Genomic DNA, 21,517 nt, shown 5'->3' with positions numbered 1-21,517 from the left:
ATGGCTGGAATTTCTGGAAGCAATTCGGAAAGCACAGGATTTATAAATCATAATAAGGAAGAAGTATTTTAAAAGCAAGATGACATAACCGTGGCTAACAAGTGAAGTCAAAGCCAACATAAAAGCCAAAGAGAGGGCATATAGCAGAGCAAAAGTTGGTGGGAAGTTAGAGGATTGGGAATCCTTCCAAAACCAACAGAAGACAACTGAAACAGACATTAGGAAGGTAAAGATGGAATATGAAAGTAAGCTGGGCAAGAATATTAAAGATTATACCAAAAGTTTCTTCAGATACATAAAGTGTATGTGAGAGGTGAGAATGGATATATGACCTTTGGAAGACAATTCTGGAGAGTTAGTAATGGGGGCAAGGAAATGAAGGACAAACTGAATAAGTATTTTGCATCAGTCTTCACTGTGGATGACACTGGCAGTATGATGGATTTCCAGAGTGTCAGTGTTCAGAAGTGTGTGAAGTTGCCATTATTAGGGAGAAAGTTCTTGAGAAACTGAAAGGTCTGCAGGTAGATACCGGAAGTCACCAGGATCAGATGGTATACACCCCAAGGTTCCAAAAGAGATGGTTGAAGAGATTCTGGAAGCATTAGTTATGATCTTTCAATAATCAATAGATTCCAGAATGGTTCCAGAAGACTGGAAAATTGAAAATATCACTCCATTCTTCAAAAAGGGAGAAAGACAAGAAATTATAGACCAGTAGTCTGACCTCAGTCTTTGGGAAGATTTTGGAATCAGTTGTTAAGGATGTGGTTTCAGAGAATTTGGAGGCAAATGATAATAGGCCATGGTTTCCTCAAGGAAAATCTTGCCTGACAAATTTGTTGAAACTCTTTGAAGAAATAACAACCAGGATAGATAAACGAGATTCGGTTTATGTTGTGTACTTGAATTTTAAGTAGGCCTCTGACAAGGTGCCACACATGAAGCTGCTTAGCACGTTAAGGACCCAGGGTATTACCAGAAAGATTCTAGCATGGATAGAGCATTGGCTGATTGGCAGGAGGCCAAGAGTGGGAATAAAGGGACACTTTTCAGATTGGCTGCTGATGACTACTGGTGTTCCACAGGGGTTTATGTTGGCACCACTTATTTTACGTTGATTGTCAATGATTTGGATGATGAAGTTGATGGCTTTAAGGCCAAGTTTGTGGATGAATCAAAGATAGGTGCAGGGGCAGGTGGTGTTGAGGAAGCAGAAAGGCTGCAGAAAGACTTAGCCTGATTAGGAGAATGGACAAAGAATTGGCAGATGGAATACAGTGTCGGGAAGTGTATGGTCATGCACTTCGGTAGAAGAAATGAAAGGGCAGATTATTTCCTAAGTGGAAAAAAAATTCAAAAATCTGAGGCGCAAAGGGACTTGGGAGTACTTGTGCAAGATTCCCTAAAGGTTAATTTGCAGGTTCAGTCTGTTGCAAGAAAGGCAAATACGATGTTAGCATTCATTTCAAGAAGCCAAGAATATAACAGCAAAGATGTAATGTTGTGGCATTATAAAGCACTGGAGAGACATCACTTGGCATATTGTGAGCAGTTTTGAGGTCTTTATCTTAGAAAGGATGTGCTGAATCTGGAGAGGGTTTAAAGATTGCTCACAAAAATGATTCTAGGATTGAATGGCATGTCATATGAGGAGCTTTTCATGGCTCTGGGTTTGTATTCACTGGAATTTAGAAGAATGAGGGGTAACCTAATTGAAACCTATCAATCGGTGAAAGGGCTCAATAGAGTGGATGTGAAGAGGATGATTCTTATGGTGGGAGAGTCTAAGACCAGAGGATACTGCCTTAGAATAGAGGGACATCCTTTTAGAATGGAGATGAGGAGGAATTTCTTTAGCTGAGAGTGGTGAATCTGTGGAATTCATTGCCACAGGCGGCCGTGGAGCCCACGCCTTAACGAATACTTAAGGAAGAGGTTGATAGATTCTCGTTTGGTCAAGGCATGATGGGATATGGGGGAGAAGCCAGGAGACTAGGACAGAGAAGAATAATGGATCAGCCATGATGAAATGGCAGGGCAGACTCAATGGGCAAAATGGCCTAATTCGGTTCCTATATCTTATGGTCAAATGATCTCTGTGCATCATTAAGCCCATCATTGAACTGACAATGCTCAGACAATCTCTTCAACTCAGCCACGTAAGCTGAAATGGACTCCCCTTCCTTTTGATTCCGCTTATGAAACCTAAACAGTTTTGCAATCAACAATGGCTTCAATTCTAAATGCTCATTGTGGCTGGTTTGGTTGGACCATTCAACCCTCAAAGCAAACTGTATGTCTTTAAACCCAAAACATTCAGCAAAACTGGTACCCTATTGTGTCTTCCCTTCCAAACAACATGTGCTGTACTGCTTTCTCTTCAAACTCAACTGTCTCTGCTCATGCTGGGCTGCACTTTTTACTCACCATTCCTTGCTGCATTTTTAGTTTGAACATCTTGCTGCACTTCAACAGGTCAATAGCCATCCTGGGTACATTTAAAAATACCTCTTCACCATTCTAATGTTTTGTAACTTCAAAACATTAAACTATTTCAAAGGAAGAAACAGGAGACCGAAATGTGAGCCTAAGTTTGTGATTTTCTTTATGTGTATCGCTTGGTAGCATCGCGATGTATGCAATTGTCTTATTTTTACATATAACCTGGAACAAAGTAATAAATGAATAAGATTGCTTAATAAATAATATATTTATAATATTACTTAAACACTACTGAAACATTAAATACACAACAATGACAGTCGGCATGGACATGGTGAGTCCAAGCTCCCACTTCTATGCTAAAACTGTGTGCAAAGATTAGTAAATGAATCATCAATTGATGTTGGATACAAAATTAGAAATATCCACAGCATTGATTACCAATTTTAGTCATTGTTGGTATGTAAAACTGTTGTTTGGAGAGTTTACAAAAATTATACAAAAAGAGGAGAAGTAATTGGACATAATCTTTCAAAACAAAAGATACTCAGTTGGACAGGCAACATGCATAGAGATCGAAACAGAGTTAATGTTTCAGATCAATAATCTTTCATCAGGCGTGGACTATAGATAGTCTGGTCATGAATTGCTTCAATTCAGCCTTCCCACCTCACTGGACCCCTATCAATTTGCATATTGCCCAGAAAGGTCCACTGACGGTGCCATAACTTCCACTCTTTAACTTCTTTAACTTCTATTTCAGAATGCTGTTCATTGGCTTCACTTCTGCTTTCAATATAATCATCCCTCTGAGGCTGGTGGGAAAGCTGTCCTTGTTGAGTCTCAAACCCTCCCTCTGTAACTGTGTCTTGCATTTCCTGATGAAAAGACCACAGACAGTCCATATTGGCAGTGACATCTCTAGCTTCATCACGCTGAAGACTAGCACACTCCCGGGCTGCGTGCTCAGCCTGCTCCTATTCACAATTCTAGTGCACGACTGTACTGCCAAATCCACTTCAAACCACATCATTAACCCTTACATACAGTTCGGGTCAAATTTGACCCATCTTGACATTTGACAGCCGTAAAAATACCCTAAAGGCATTTTTTTTAGCTGAAATTTGATGAGTTTTCCTAAAGTGACCCAAAATGCACAAAAATGAAAATATTTAAAAATTTTATACTTCTGTACAGGCGCTACAAATTTTTCTACATTGAGGCTGTTCCGGGTCAAATTTGACCCATATCTATTCAAATAGATTTTAGATCTCTGAAACATTAATTAAAGATTAATCACCCATTTATTAATGTCAGATAGGCTATTTATACATTCTAAACAGATCTGCAGTTCAAAATTTGGTATAGACACTTGTTATGAGTGGATTCTTGGGCCGGGTCAAAATTACCCCGGGCCATACTGAGAAGGTATAAAATATGAACAGGTTGCCTGGGTTAAGTTTGCTGATGACACACCAGTGGTTGATCCCATCAAAAACATATGATGAATCCCACCCACACTCACATAGACTATTGGTCCCACTCCCATCAAGGAGGAGGCTACGTAGCATCCATGCCAGAACCACCAGACTCAAAAACAGTTACAGTACTTTTCCCAAGCAGTAAGACTGATCAACACCACCCATTTACCCCCAGCACCACAACATTCTGCACCACTACTTTATTGTTTCCTGTCAGAATCACCTTATGTACAGATACTCCTGTGCCTAGCATCACTTTATGTACAGTACACATAATCAAAATATGTATATAAGCTATTTTATGTATTTATTTTTTGTATTATTTTGTCTATTTGTTAGTGTATTTTATTTGCTGCATTAGATCTATTTCGTTCTCCTTTACGTTGTGTAGTGGAAATTACATTAAACAATCTTGAATCTTGAAACAGCATACTGTTCCTTGTGCTGCAAACGTAAAAGCCAGAATCTTAACGTGGACAAAACTAAAAAGATGATGTGGACTTCAGAAAGGTGCTGGCACACATTTCCCCACTGCACATCAATGGCATCTCCATGGAGAGTGTCAGGAGCACCAAATTTCTTGGCGTGGATAATTCTGACAATCTCACCTAGTCCCTCACACCATCACTTCAGCCAAGGGAACACAGCAGCACCTCCATTTCCTGAGGAGACTGAGGTAAGCAAGGCACCCCCTTCCCTTTGTCAACACGTTCTACCAGAGCATCATCACGAGTGCCCTGACCAGCTGCATCACCGAATACAATGGTAACTACAGCTCGGCACACAATTCTATCATCGCCTCAGAACCAACCAATAAGCTTCAAGACCTTGGTCTCAATACCTCCTTATGCAGTTGGATCCTTGGTTTTATCACTTGCAGACCCCTGTAAGTTCAGACTGGTAGCAACATCTCTTCCACAATCTCCGTCAGCACAGGTTCACCACAAGGCTGTGTGCTTAGACCCCTGCTCTGCTCACTTTATACTTATGACGCCAATAGCATATTCAAGTTTCCTGAATAAGCTTCAAGACTTTGTCTAGGTCTGTCTAGGCCCAATCAATGGTGGTGACGAATCAGCATATCGTAGGAAGATTGAAAATCTAACCGAGTGGTGTCACAACAACGTCAGCAAGACCAACAAGCTGACTTCAGGAGCAGGAACCCAGAGATCCATGAGCCAGTCCTCATTGGAGGATCAAAGGTAGAGAGAGTCAGCAACTTAAAATTCCTTGGTGGTATCATTTCCGACGACCTGTCCTGGACACAGCAAGGTAGTGCATTTATGAGGAAAGCACAGCAGCGCCAGTACTCCTTTAGGAGTTGGTGAAGATTTGGCATGACATTTAAAACTTTGACAAACTTCTATAGTTGTGTGGTGAAGAGTATATTAATTGGTTGCATCACAGCCTGGTATGGAAACACCATTGCCCTTGAATGGAAAATCCTACAAGTATTGGATACGGCCCAGTCCACACAGGTAAAGCCCTCCCCACCATTGAGCACATCTACATTGAGTGTTGTTGCAAGAAAGTTGCATTGAACATCAACGACCTACATCACCCAGGTCATGCTCTCTTCTCACTGCTGCCATCAGGAACAAGCTACAGGATCCTCAGGTCTCACACAACCAGGTTGAGGAACAGTTATTGCGTCTGTTATCCAGCTAACAGTTGTGGCAGCAGTTTCTTCTCACAAGACGTTAGACTTCTAACACCTTGCTGCCATCCAGCACACATATCCCCCTGCCCTCCCCCCTCCCCAGCTTACAGATGCACTCTCATCCTGGACTGGTCACTTCTCATCTTTTACTGCTGCTGTTTCACATATTTACACTACTGCTAGCTGCATTATAATAGTGGCAGGGACTTTATCCTGTCTTACATAGAGATGTACTTTGCACTTCTTGTCAACCTGTCAATCTTCAGGCTATGCCACTCAGGGACTTGAGCTAATATTATTTTGTGAGTATGTGTGCTGTATCGTAACTAAATGTGCAGTGTGTGACTATATATACTGTGTTTTGTACCTAGGCCCCAGAGACATAGAGAAGTATAGCACAGAAGAATGCCCTTCAGCCCATCTAGTCCATCTTGAAATCATTTAAACTGCCTACTCCCATCGACCTGCACCAGGAATATAGCTCTCCATACACCTGCCATTCATGTACCTATCCAAGCTTGTCCTAAATGTTGAAATCAAGCTCGCATGCACCAATTGTACTGGCAGCTCAATCTACACTCCCATGATCCTTGGAGTGATGAAGATTCCTCCCATGTTTCTCTTAAAATTCTTACCTTTCACTCTCAGCCCATGACCTCTGGTTGTAGTCCCACCCAACCTCAGTGGATAAAGCCTACTTGCATTTACCCTATCTATACGCCTCATAATTTTGTATACACCTATCAGATCTCCTCTCAATCTTCTACATTCCAAGGAATGAACATAGAACATAGATAATCTACAGCACATTATAGGTCCTTCAGCCCACAATGTTGCGTTGACCATGAAATCTGCTCTAGAAGATACATAGAAATCTCCTACCGCATAGCCCTCTATTTGTCTAAGCTCCATGTACCTATCTAAGAGTCTCTGAAAAGACCCTATTGTATTTGCCTCTACCACCTTCTCTGGCAGTGCATTCCACACACCCACCACTCTCTGTGTGAAAAACTGAACTCTGACATCCCCTTTATACCTACCAATCACCTTAAAACTATGCCCCCTCATGTTAGCCATTTCAGCCTTGGGAAAAAGCCTCTGACTATCCACATGATCAATGCCTCTTATCATCTATACACCTCTATCAGGTCACCTCTCATCCTGTGTCGCTCCAAGGAGAAAAGGCCAAGTTCACTCAACCCATTCTCATAAAGCATGATCTACAATCGGGGCAACATCTTTGTAAATCTCCTCTGCACTCTTTCTATAGCATGCACATTCCTTCCTGTAATGAGGTGCCCAGAACTGAACACAATACTCCAAATGGGATCTAACTAAGGTCTTATATATCTGTAACATTACCTCTCAGCTCTTGAACTCGATTCCATGATTGATGAAGGCCAACACACCATATGCCTTCTTAACAACACTATCAACCTGCGCAGTACCTTTGAGTGTCCCATGGACATGGACCCCAAGATCTCACTGATCCTTCACAATACCAAGAGTCTTGCCAGTAATATGACTTTCTGTCTTCCCATATACACTACATTCACTGCTCTACCTTCATCAATATCTTTTGTTACATCCTCAAAGAATTCAATCAGGTTTGTAAGGCATGTCCTGCCCTTGACAAAGCCATGCTGACTATCCCTAATCAGATTAGATAGATAGAGATAGATAGATAGATACTTTATTCATCCCCATGGGGAAATTCAACATTTTTTCCAATGTCCCATACACTTATTGTAGCAAAACTAATTACATACAATACTTAACTCAGTATAAATATGATATGCATCTAAAATCACCCTCTCAAAAAGCATTAATAAATAGCTTTTAAAAAGTTCTTAAATAGTTTACTAAAATACATTGAATGGTAACTTAAGCTCAGTCCTAACCCTGGCACTTTAACATATCTTACCCCTGGCAGTTGAATTGTAAAGCCGAATGGCATTGGGGAGTATTGATCTCTTCATCCTGTCTGAGGAGCATTGCATCGATAGCAACCTGTCACTGAAGCTGCTTCTCTGTCTCTGGATGGTGCTATGCAGAGGATGTTCAGGGTTTTCCATGATTGACCGTAGCCTACTCAGCGCCCTTTGCTCTGCTACCGATGTCATACTCTCCAGTTCTGTGCCCACGACAGAGCCCGCCTTCCTTACCAGCTTATTAAGACGTGAGGCATCCCTCTTCTTAATGCTGCCTCCCCAACACGCCACCACAAAGAAGAGGGCGCTCTCCACAACTGACCTATAGAACATCTCAGCATCTCACTACAAACATTGAATGACGCCAACCTTCTAAGGAAGTACAGTCGACTCTGTGCCTTCCTGCACAAGGCATCTGTGTTGGCAGTCCAGTCTAGCTTCTCGTCTAACTGCACTCCCAGATACTTGTAGGTCTTAACCTGCTCCACACATTCTCCATTAATGATCTCTTATGATTAATTCATAATTCATTATGATCCATTATGTCTCTCCAAATGCTCAAAATCCTGCCTCTCAAGATCTTCTCCAACAACTTGCCTACCACTGGTCTATAATTTCCTGGGTTATCTCTACTCCCTTTCTTGAACAAGCAAACAATGTTTGCAACCTTCCAGTCTTCCAGTTCTTCTCCTGTCCCTATTGATGATGCAAAGATCATCGCCAGAGGCTCAGCAATCTCCTCCCTCACTTTCCACAGTAGCCTGGGGTATATCTTTTCCAGTACTGGTGACTTTAGACCTTTCAAAAGCTCCATATAGACTCTATAGACTCAAGCATTTCAGTGCGCTTTAAGACATCCCACAACTGCCAATGTCTTTTCATTCATTAATTATCTCCACTACCTCCTCCCAATACCAGATCAAGTACAGCCGCTCCACTAGTTGACTTATCTACATATTGCATCAGGAAACCATCCTGAACACACCTAACAAACTCCATCCCATCTAAACCTCTTGCTCTAAGGAGATGCCAGTCAATATTAGGAAAGTTAAAATCACCCATCACAGCAACCCTATTATTATTGCACTGTTCCAGAATCTGCCTCTCTATCTGCTCCTCAATGTCTCTGTTACTATTGTGGGGTCTACAAAAAAACATCCAGTAGAATTATTGCCCCCTTCCTGTTTCTGATTTCCACCCACAATGACTCAGTAGCATATCCCTCCATGACTTCTTTCTGCAGCCATGATACTACCCCTGATTAGCAGTGCCACTCCCCAACCTCTTTTGCCTCCCTCCCTGTCCTTTTTGAAACATCTAAAACCTGGCCCATTCAGCAGCCATTCCTGACTCTGAGTCATTCAAGTCTCTGTAATGGCCACAACATCATAGTCCACGTATTGATCTACGCTCTAAGTTCATCCACCTTGCTCATGATACTCTTTGTATTAATGAATACTAACCTATTCAATCCTTCCATATGACTCGGGTCCTCCAGACCCATCAAATTCCTTGTAAATTTTTTTCAGGTACCCTTTCAACCTAATTTACCTCTTTCCTATAGGTAGGTGACCAAAAGGGGTATGGGGCCTATCAGCAGTGTCAACAGAGCTCTACGAAGAGGTGTTTTCACACAGGGCGGTTGCAATTATTTAATAAGAGAGCTTCGCAGATGTTTGTCCATTGTACGGGACCTATCAGTAGCATTGACAGAGCTCTATGAAGAGGTGTTTTTTGCAGGTTGGTGACAATTATTTAAAAAGAGATTTGCAGACATTTACACAAGGAAATCTGCAGATGCTGGAAATTCGAACAACAACACACACAAAATGCTAGTGGAACACAGCAGGCCAGGCAGCATCTATAGGGAGAAGCACTGTCGACGTTTCAGGCCGAGACCCTTCATCAGGACTAACTGAAAGGAAAGATAGTAAGAGATTTGAAAGTAGTGGGGGGAGGGGGAAATGCGAAATGATAGGAGAAGACCGGAGGGGGTGGGATGAAACTAAGAGCTGAAAAGGTGATTGGCAAAAGGGATACAGAGCTGGAGAAGGGAAAAGGATCATGGGACGGGAGGCCTCGGGAGAAAGAAAAGTGGGGGGGGGGAAGCACCAGAGGGAGATGGAGATGCCCCTCCTCCTCTTCTTATCCCATCCCTGACATATTTAGTTGTTTGCCTATGCTCCATCTCCCTCTGGTGCTTCCCCCCGCCTTTTCTTTCTCCCGAGGCCTCCCGTCCCATGATCCTTATTGATGCTGCCTGGCCTGCTGTGTTCCACCAGCATTTTGTGTTTGCAGACGTTTGTCCATTGTACGGGGCCTATCGGGGCTGAACTAAATAAAAGTACAGAAGGGATAAGCAGAGTGGCCATTGTCGCGAATAGGCTAGTGGCAAGAGTAGAAGCGACCAGTTTGGCTCAAAAGAGGCTTCTGCTTGGAATAGGCATCAGCTCTGTGTAATGTGTCTGTTAAGGTTTCCTTTTTGATTTCTTTATTCTCTCTTACTCACCATTTAAATGGCTGTAGTGTGTACTTTGTGCCAGCTGTTGGAGAACTGGGAGATCCAGAGTATCCCGGGGAAATACATCTGCATGAAGTGCATCCGGCTGCAGCTCCTTGAAGATTGTGTTAGGGATCTGGAGCAGCAACTGGATGATCTTCGGTTTGTACAGGAGACTGAGAAGATAATTGATCAAAGTTACAGGGAAGTAGTCACCCTGAAGTTGCAGCAAGCAGATAGCTGGGTGACTGTCAGGATAAACGGAAATAGGCAGTTAGAGCAGAGTACACCTGCGGCCATTCCCCTCAAAAATAAGTACATTGTTTTGTATACTTTTGTGGGGGATGACCTCCCGGGAGAATGCCACAGCGACAGGGTTACAGGCACTGAGCACGGGTCCGTGGTACAGAAGGGAAAGAGAGAGAAGAAAGGAGCATTAGTGATAGGGGACTGGATAGTGAGGGGAACAGACAGGAGATTCTGTGGACATGAACGGGACACCTGGATGTTATGTTGCCTCCCAGGATCAGGAACATCTCAGATTCCGTCCACAACATTTTGGAGAGGGAGGGAGAGCAGCCCGATGTCTTGGGACATATTGGTACCAATGACATAGGAAGAAAAGCAAAGAGGCCCTGAAAAGAGAATTTAGAGAGCTAGATAGAAAGCTGAGAAGCAAGACCTCCAGGGTAGTAATATCTGGATTGCTGCCTGTGCCATGTGCCAGTGAGGGTAGAAACAGGATGATGTGGCAGATAAATACATGGGTGAGAAGTGGGTGCAGGAGTCAGGGCTTCAGCTTCTTGGATCATTGGGAGATCTTCTGGGGGAAATATGACCTGTTCAAAAGAGACGGGTTGCACCTGAACCCGAGGGAGACCAATATTCTCGCAGGTAGGTTTGTTAGAGTTGTTGGGAGGATTTAGACTAATTTGGCAGGGAGGTGGGAACCGGAGTGAAGAGGCTCAGGATAGGATGGATGGTAAAAAAATAAAGGTAGTGTGCAGTCAGACTGTCAGGAAGGGCAGGCAGGTGATGGGACTTAGTTGTAGCCAACAGGCTGAATATCAAAACATTAGGAATTAGAATGAGAAAGGATAGCAAATATGGTGCTCAAAGTGTTGTATCTGAATGCATGGAGTATAAGAAATAAGATGGATGATCTTGATGCAATATTACAGATTGCCAGGTATGATGTTGTGGCCATCACTGAATCATGGCTGAAGGATGGTTGTAGTTGGGAGCTGAATGTCCAAGGTTACATGCTGTATCAGAGGGAGAGGAAGGTAGGCTGAGGGGGTGGTGTGGCTCTACTGGTAAAGAATGAAATCAAATCAGTAGAAAGATATGACATAGGATCGGAAGTTGTTCCATGGGGACTGAGTTAAGAAACTGCAAGGGTAAAAGGATATTGATGGCAGTTATATACAGGCCTCCCAACAGTGGCTGGGAGGTGGACCACAAGTTACAACAGGAAATAGAAAAGGCGAGTCAAAAGAGCAATGTTATGGCAGTCATGGGAGACTTTAACATGCAGGCTGATTGGGAAAATCAGGTTGGTAATGGATCTCAAGTTTGTTGAATGCCAAAGGGATGGGTTTTTAGATCAGTTTGTCATCAAACCTACTAGGGGATCAGTTGTACTGGATTCAGTGTTATGTAATCGACTGGAGGCAATTAGGGAACTTAAGGTAAAAGAACCCTTAGGAACCAGTGATCACAATATGATTGAGTGCAACTTGAAATTTGATAGGGAGAAAGTAAAGTCTGATATAGCAGTATTTCAGTGGAGTAAGGGAAATTACAGTGGTATGAGAGGGGAGTTGGCCAAAGTAAATTGGAAGGATCTGCTGGCAGGAATATCAGCAGAGCTGCAATGGCGTGCATTTCTGGGAAAAATGAGGAAGGTGCAGGACACATGTATTTCAAAAATGAAGAATTACTCAAATGGTAAAATAGTACAACCATGGCTGACAAGGGAAGTCAAAGCTATTGTAAATGCAAAAGAAAGGGCATACAACAATACAAAAATTAGTCGGAAGGTAAAGGACTGGGAAGTTTTTAAAAACCTACCGAGAACAACTAAAAAAATCATTAGAAGGGAAATGAAATATGAAAGCAAACTAGCAAATAGTATTAAAGTGGATAATAAAAGTTTTTTCAAGAATGCTAAAAATAAAAGAAAAATAAGAGTGGATATAGGACTGCTAAAAAATGAAGCAGGAGAAATAAAAATGCGGCACAAGGAGATGGCTGATGAACTAATTGGGTATTTTGCATCAGTCTTCCCTGTGGAAGACACTAGCAGTATGCCTGATGTTGTAGTGTGTGAAGGAAGAGAAGTGGGTGCAGTTACTGTTACAAGAGAGAAGGTGCTCAAAAAGCTGAAAGACCTCAAGGTACATAAGTCACCCGGACCAAATGAACTGCACCCTAGGGTTCTGAACGAGGTAGCGTTAGAGACAGTGGTGGCATTAGAAATGATCTTTCAAAAATCATTGGACTCTGGCATGGTGCCAGAGGATGGGAAAATTGCAAATGTCACTCCACTTTAAGAAAGGAGGAATGCAGTAGAAAGGAAATTATAGACGAGTTAGCCTGACCTCAGTGGTTGGAAAGATGTTAGAATCAGTTTTTAAAGATGAGATGATGGAGTACTTGGTGACACAAGACAAGATAGTACAAAGTCAGCATGGTTTCCTTCAGGGAAAATCCTGCCTGTTGGAATTCTTTGAGGAGATTACAAGTAGGATAGATAAGGCGGATGCAGTGGATATTGTATATTTGGACTTTCAGAAGGCCTAGACAAGGTGCCACACAAGAGGCTGCTTACCAAGTTAAGAGCCCATGATATTACAGGAAAGTTATTAACATGGTTAGAGCATTGGCTGATTGGTAGGAGGCAGTGAATGGGAATAAAAGGATCCTTTTCTGGTTATCTGACAGTGACTAGTGGCGTTCCACAGGGATCAGTGTTGGGACCACTTTTTTTATGTTGTATATACATGATCTAGATGATGAAATAGATGGCTTTGTTTCCAGGTTTGCAGATGATTCAAAGATTAGTGGAGGGGCAGGTAGTGTTTAGGAAACAGGTAGGATGCAGAAGGACTTAGATTAGGAGAATGGGCAAGAGAGTGGCAAATGAAATACAATGTTGGAATATGCATGGATATGCACTTTGATAGTAGAAATAAATGTGCAGACTATTTTCTAAATGGGGAGAAAATCCAAAAATCTGAGATGCAAAGGGACTTGGGAGTACTTGTGCAGAACACCCTAAAGTTTAACTTTCAGGTTAAGTCGGTGGTGAGGAAGGCAAATGCCATGTTAGCATTCTTTTCAAGAGGTCTAGAATACAAGAGCAAGGATGTGATGCTAAGGCTTTATAAGGCACTGGTGAGGCCTCACCTTGAGTATTGTGAACAGCTTTGGGCCCCTCATCTTAGAAAAGATGTGCTGGCATTGGAGAGGGTCCAGAGGAGGTTCACAAGGATGTTTCCAGGAACGAAAGGGTTATCATAAGAGGAATGTTTGATGGCTCTGGGTCTGTACTCACTGGAATTCAGAAGGATGAGGGGGGATTTCATTGAAACCTTTAGAATGTTGCAAGGCCTAGACAGAGTAGATGTGGAAAGGATATTTCCCATGGTGGGGGAGTCTAGGATGAGGGGGCACAGCCTCAGGATGGAGGGGTGCCCTTTCAAAACAGAGATGCAGAGAAATTTCTTTAGCCAAAGTGTCTTGAATTTGTGGAAATTGTTGCCACATGCAGCTGTGGAAGCCAGGTTGTTGGGTGTATTTAAGGCAGAGATTGTTAGGTTCTTGTTTGGACATGGCATCAAAGGTTATGGGGAGAAGGCTGGGAACTGGGATTGAGGAGTTAAAATAAAAAGGATTAGCCATGATTGAATGGCGGATCAGACTCGAAGGGCCAGATGGCCTAATTCTGCTCCTTTGTCTTATGGTCCATGGTATTTCGCAATGGTTCCTTAACCCCTTTCCCCTTCCTGACTGTTACCCAGTTTCCTGTGTCCTGCACCTTGGGTGTAGCTACCTCTCTGTATGATCTATTTATCAGAGGAACAATGTTTTTAGTTGTATACATGTGTATGTTTGAATGACAATGAACATGAGCTTGAACCTATTTTAAGAACATAGAATACTATCCCTGCAACCCAAACTGCTCTAGTGACATTTTAACCTGCTCTAAGATCAATCTGCCCCTTCCCTCCCACTAAGACCTCCATCTTTATATCATCCATGTGCGTAACTATGAGTCTCTTAAAACTCCCTAATGTATCTGCCTCTACCACCACCCTGGTAACATGCCCCATGCACTCACCACCCCGTCTAAAACAATCTACCTCTGACATCCCCCTAGATTTTCCTCCAATCACCAGAAAATTATGTCACCCCATTTTCATTTTCAACGGCTAATAGGAATGCTATTACTTTAATAACATTGTCAACATTTTGCTTGATCCAGTGTGCCAAGTAACAAATAATCTCTACCATATGGATTCAAGCAGTCAAGAAGCCAAATCAGCACCACTTTCTGGAGGCACAATTACAGCTGAGAATAAATGCAGTGCCTGCCAAAAATGTCGATATCTCATGAATGATGAAAGAAGACATTGGAAATGTTAATGGTGTTAGGCTGGATTCCCATCTGAAGATAAATTATTCCACTACATGAAAACAGGATAGTAATAAATTAAAAATAGTACTGAGGCACATTTACACAATACCCTGCATAGCACAGACTTGTTTAAGTTCCCTACCTGGATGGCAAGAGTGTTGACCAGATGAATGTTGAATGCTTCTTGTAATATGCAAGTTGGGGATACACAAAACCCAGACCACAGCTCTGAGATACAAATAAGTGGATGTACGCTGGCTGAGTTGTAGCATGTACAGTACCTCAGAATGAAGCAAGGAAAAGTTTGAAAAGTCTGCACATGTTCCCACCAGCTGATCTGGACAAGGCTGGGGCCACCATCTGAGCCAAAGGCTTTCTGCGGGGTGAGGCCTCCAATTATTTACAACCTTAATGAATGATTTGGATGAAGGGACGGAGTGCAATGAAGCCAAATTTGTCAATCTTACACAAGTAATAAGCAAGCAAGCCCTGAGAAAGACATGCACTCAGCGGCCACCTTTATTAGGTACACCTGTACACCTGCTCGCTAATGCAAATATCTAATTTGCCAATCGTGTGGCAGTAACTCAATGCATAAAAGCATGCAGATATGGTCTAGACATTCAGTTGTTATTCAGATGAAACATCAGAATGGGGAAGAAATGTGATCTGAGTGACTGTGACTGTGGAATGATTGTTGGTGTCAAAGTGAGTGGTTTGAGTATCTCAGTGATGGTTTACCTCCTTGGGTTTTCATGCACAACAGTGTCTAGAGTTTACAGAGAATGGTGAGGAAAGCAATAAAACGCCCAGTAAGTGGTAGTTCTATTGGTAAAATTGTTTTATTAATGAGAGAGGTCAGAGGAGAATGGCAGCAACTCAGATAACCATGCGTTACAACTCTAATGTATAGAAGAACATCTCTGAATGCAAAACACCTCAAACCTTGAAATAGATAGGCTACAGCAGGAGAAGACCACAGTTGCCTCTTTACTGGGTACGGGAGGTATCTAATAAAGAGGTTACAGGTGGTACAAGAGCCCACAGAAGGATTTTGTTGTATCAGGTGAGTGGTCAATAATTTGACAGATAGAGCATAATGTAGGAAAAAGTGCAGTTTTAACTGCTTTGGAAGAATAATTTAAAAAGAACAAATTATTATTAAAATACACTTATGCCCTCCCACCTACACCAACTCTTTAGCCATGTGTTAACCTCCATAATCTTCCTATTTCTGGCCTCATTAATACATGACACAGGTAGCAATCCTGAGGTCATAACCCTGGAGAACCTGCCTTTAACTTGGCACCAAACTCCTTGAACTCCCTATGCAAAACCTTGTCGCTCATCCTACCCATGTCGTTGGTACCTGCATAGACTACAATCTCTGGCTGTTCACCTTCCCATTTAAGAATGCTGAGAACACAATCTGAGATGTCCTGGACCCTGGCATCCAGGAAGCAACATACCATCTAGCAAATCTCATTCTCGCCCACAAAACCCATTTTTGGTTCCCCTAACTAATGCATCACTGAATGGACAACACGTTGAACCTTGAAATGGATAGGCTATATCTGGAAAAGACCACAAGCTGGTACCTAATAGAGAGGTTACTGACTGTAAAACAGTCCTCAGGAGGTTTTTGATGTGTCCGTTGAGGAGTCAATAACTTGACAGATGGCGCACAATGTTGGAAAATGTACAAGTTTATCTATTTTGGAAGAAGAATTTAAAAGGAACAAATTATTATTAAAAATCCACTAAAAATGCTGTATCATAGGGTCCCAGAGGTGAAAACAATAAAAAAACAAACAGGCTCAGCAACCAAATAGAAAGGTAGATGGAACATTGATCTCGATTGCAAGGAGCATGGAGATTAATATGAGGAAGCTTTTACTGCTTCTCTGCAGGGCACTGGGAAGACTATACCTAGAATACTGCATATTATTTGGTCTCCATATTTGCATGTGAAGCAGTGCAGAGGAGGTTCACCAGGTTGACTTTTAGTATGGCAGGATTCGCATATAAGGAAAGACTGAGCAGGGTAGATCTGAACATTCTGAAGTTTAGAAGAATTAGAGCTGATCATGTTGAAACATAATCCTGAGAGGTGGATTCACAGTATAAATTTTTTCCTTAGTGGAAATATCTGAAACTAGAAGGTCCTTCCATTGGACAAAAGATTATCATGTCTAAACACACACCATGAGGCTGAAGGACAATTTCTATCCCACTGTTATAAGAGTTTTTAATGATTAAGATAAATTCTTCTTCATCACGGCTCTTGCATCTTATTGACTACCTGCAATGCAGCTTCTCTCTTACACTATATTCTGCATTTGTTATCTCTTTTCCCTTTGTTACACTTGATGCACTGATCATTTATAATTATTTGTATGGACGGCATGCCAAGCAAAGCGTTTCACTGTATCTTGGTACATATGACAACAATAAACCAATTAACAAATTAGTTTCTGAAGAAGAAGTCACCCATTTAAGTTTGAACATAAAGGGGATTTTTTCTCTTCAGAATTTTCTACCTCACAGAGCTGTGGAGACAGAAACAATAAATATACGCAAAGTGGAGATTAACAGATGTTTATGAAACCCCCTTTTTTGCTGAGCTTCTCTAGAGAGGTGCTCATTAACCCCTCGCAAATAGTCGCCAGACTCAGCATTGAAAAACCACCTTTCTCAGACTTTGTATATTTAAGGTTGATATGACTTGGGTCCCGTCAAATCTGTGAGGCTGGGATGACTCGCCCACCTGAACCCCGATCTGTGTGAATACTGTGTAATTTCCTGCCCCCATGCACTCGCCCATCAGCAAAAATTAACAGTCCATGCACTGCCTACAATTACAAAGAAGGTATATTTATGAATGTTAACTTATGCAAACAGATAGTAAAGAAAAGAAAAACAAAAGGGCCCATCATAATTAAACAGTCAAATATGCACAAAACTTTATGCTCATCTTGAAGTTGTCTTTAACTCACGTGCTGGACCCTTGGTCTGAGTGAAAGCACACACCACCTTCTGAATGTCACTCAAAATCCATCTCAAACTAACAAGCTCTCCCACAGGAGCATTGGTCCTTCCTCCTTGAAGTCATTTTTCTTCACAAAGCACCTTGTGCTATAGGGATGGCATGCTCAATCATCTTCCTTTCTGACTTCTCCCAGCTCCCACCGTAAAGACCTTGACCCACACCAGTGTCCATCACAAAAACCTCTCCACCCAGCATTCTCTGGAAACTTCTCCTAATTCCACCATCCTGATTGGCTGACACTACATTCCTAAATTGAACAACAAAGCCCCTTATTTTAGCTCAAACCCAACAGGCCGAAAACAGAACAGACTTCTCTTACAGAACTGCTAAAATGTAATTACTACAGCATAACAGTGAAAATCTTAACCAGGGCATTACATTTAAATGATAGAAAAAGTCCAGGGGATGAGAAGCTTTCAGTTCACATAAAAGAGCTTTCACCTACAGCTTTAACTTTGTTTCTCTTTCTATGGATGCTGCCTGACCTGGTAAGTGTTTCCAGCATTTTCTGGTGTTATTTCAAATTTCAGGATCTACAGGCATTTTGTTTTATTTTCTGACATTAGGGATTTATGAGGATAGAATTTGCACACACATGAAGCATATGATGCATAGTAAGAGAGAAAAATACCACTCACCCATTGCACAACCTCTACAAAAAATGAGGATAATGGCCATAACCTATGGGACTAGTCAACTGCTGTCATCTACACGTTACAAATTGTTTATGGAATCTGATCAAGGGAGAAAACAGGGCAGAAGATGACCTTTGTTGCATCCGTCTACCTATCATTTGTCAGCTCCACCCTGATCCCTCTCCCTCACTCCTTTATACTATCTATCTCCCTCTGAACCTTCAGTCCACATGAAGGATCTCAATCCAAAATGTCTCCTGTCCATTTCCTTCTACAATTGTTGCCTACTTGCTGAACTGTTTCAGCAGTTCAATTCTTTTGTTCCAGGTTCCAACATCTTCAGTCCCCTGTACCTCCAGAAGTAGTACAAGTGTGCTGTTCCATCAGTAGGACATAAATACTGCAGGGTACTAAATTTATAATTGTCCCAAACCCCTCTCTTTTCAAGTCTCTTCTATTTGATTTCTAGCACAGCTACTTACTGTTTTGACTATGTATAATCATAGTATTTTCAAGTTAAAATTAATCCTTCTATATATACATTATGGATTGTTGGATCAACAGAGTAGAATGATTCAAAAGCCCAATTCACCACCAAGCATGGTTGCAAATAGCATTTTTTGGACATAGCTTCTCAGTTTCTAGTAAAGTTAGCGAACTGGTACAGTATTTTATCAGCCTCACTGAATGGTCCAACTAGACTGTATAAAATTGTGGTAGAATGTTATATTATTATGCATTTTGGTATTCACAGAATGAAAAGGCTATTCGCTGGGCTTGGGTTAATTCAGTTCAGAAGATGAATGCTGCTGCTTCTATGTGATTACCTTTTATGAGATACAAGGAACCTTGGGACAACTTACACAGTGTAGGGAGGAAATGAAGTAATGTAATCATGGGCCAATTTACAATGAACAATTAACCTACCTGGTACATCTTTGGACTGCGGGAGGAAACTGAAGGACCTGAGGAAACCCTCACATTCTACAGGGAGGATGTACAGAGACGCCTTACAGAGGATGCTGGGATTGAACTCTGAACTCCGATGGCCTGAGCATTATTAACGCTATGATAACCACTACACTACCATGGTGCCCAGTATGATAAACCTTTCTATAACTTTGTGCTTGAGCCTCCACACTTGCATCAAGCCTATCACATTACAACCTTTCATTTTGTATTTGATGGCTAATGGATATCGAGTGGAGGTGCTATAGATGTAACTTTCAGCAACTTTTCTCCTAGAGAAAGCATATCAAGTGAAGTTGTATTGGCTTTGGAAAATTCATTTTGGGCCATTAAATGCCAGCTCAAAACATGTTCAAAATACAAAATAAATTTATTATCAAAGTATAGATCTGTCAGCATATACTGCCTTGAGATTCATTTTCTTGCAGTATTCACAGTAGAACAGAGAAATATAATAAAATATTTTAACAATCTTTCAGATAATGTTGTGCCAAATCAAAGCAAAGGCTTACTGTGCAAATAATTAAATGTTTGAAGTCTCAAAATAAGATTTAACTTCATGAGTAGATACTAAAGTCTTGTATTTCGTAAATGAGGATGTACTGTGAAGGCAAGTCCCAAATGGGTGGATTCTGTCACATGGAAGATAAGGAAAGCAGGTGTATGGGAACACTGGAAAGCAATGTGACACAGCCAGTCATGCTCCAGTGATCCCTGCTCAATTCTCTCTTCCAGTGCTGTTTGGGTGGCGTTTGCATATTCCACGTGACTACATGGCTTTCCTTTGAGCCCTCAGTTTCTTCCCGTATCCCTTTAATGTGTGGATCAGCAGGTTAAAAGCAGCTGTAAATTGCCAAGAGTGTGTACGTGAGTGGTAGAACTTGTGGAGGGCTGGGGCACTGATGGGAATAGATAATACTGGGTTAGGATAGGATTGCAGTAAAAATAAATGCTTGATGGTCATTGAAAATTCATGAGTATCTGGGCTGGTTTCCTTGCCGTATCACTCAATGACTATTACAATTGGCCACTATCTGTAGCTTCCCTTCCAAGTTATAAATCATTAGGTTTAAATCTGGAACTCCCTGCTCAAGTACACTGTGGGAATACCACAGCAGAAGGACAGCAGCAATTCAAGAAAGCAGCTTAGTATCTCCTTTTTAAGGACAGTTGATAATTGGCAATAAATGCTGATGTGGCCAGTCACATCCCATTGATAACTTGCTATCTGAGTACTTCACACCTTGATATAGCAATTGATTTGCTCAAAACTGCAAGAAATTGCAGAGAGTTGAGGACTCAGCCCAGTCTATCATGAAAACTGGCCTCCGTCCAAAAAACTGTCTACACCTCCCACTGCTCTGGAAAGCAGCCGATATAACCAAATACACAGCCACCCTGCACATTCTCTCTTCTCTCCACTTGCATTGGGCAAAAGTACAAAAGGTTCAAAGCATGCATCATTAGAAATATCTTCTAAGCTTATATCTGCCATTATAAGACTATAATATTTACATATAGGATAAAGAAGAACTCTTGATCTCACAACCTACTTGCACCTTACTGACTGGCTGCATTGAACTCTCTCTGTAAACATAAGATAATATTTTGCATTCTGTTATTGTTTTACCTCAATACACTTGTGTCTTGAAATGATCTGTATGGGTAAAATGCAAAACTAAGTTTTTCACTGTAAATCACTACTTCCACCTGTCCATCTTTCTCATTACCTCTGAGAGAATAGACAATTACTTCATATAAGGCACCACTTTCAGGTGATTACTTGTACTATTCAATTAGAGTTGGATTTTTACACATTAGTAAATTCATTGACTAAAAAAAAATTTAAAAAAACACATTTGGCCGTAAAGAATGACATTTAGTGAAGAATGTGATATCATTGCATTCTTATTTTGGAATATGCTTCAAATTCAAAAATTTAGACTTAAGGTGCCCTAAAACTGAAAGGTAATTGATACCAGTGTAGGTCTGTAGTGCGACCTAAGACTGCATCATCCCAGAGTATCTTCTGAGGCCCACATTCACAAAGACATATTTCCAAAAGGCTCAGGAATCTGCACCTTTTCATCAAAGGGTGTTGTGCATTTTGACCCACTTTGTGCATTAAAATATTGCAAAGAAATGATAGCATCAATAGTTGTGATCTTTAACCTGCACTAGTTACTTCAGTTTCTTTCTAAACTG

This window comes from Hemitrygon akajei, chromosome 13 (assembly GCF_048418815.1).
Source record: "Hemitrygon akajei chromosome 13, sHemAka1.3, whole genome shotgun sequence".
Classification (NCBI taxonomy): Eukaryota; Metazoa; Chordata; class Chondrichthyes; order Myliobatiformes; family Dasyatidae; genus Hemitrygon; species Hemitrygon akajei.
The sequence above is the reverse complement of the archived record's forward strand: the minus strand, read 5'-3'. Positions refer to the sequence as shown.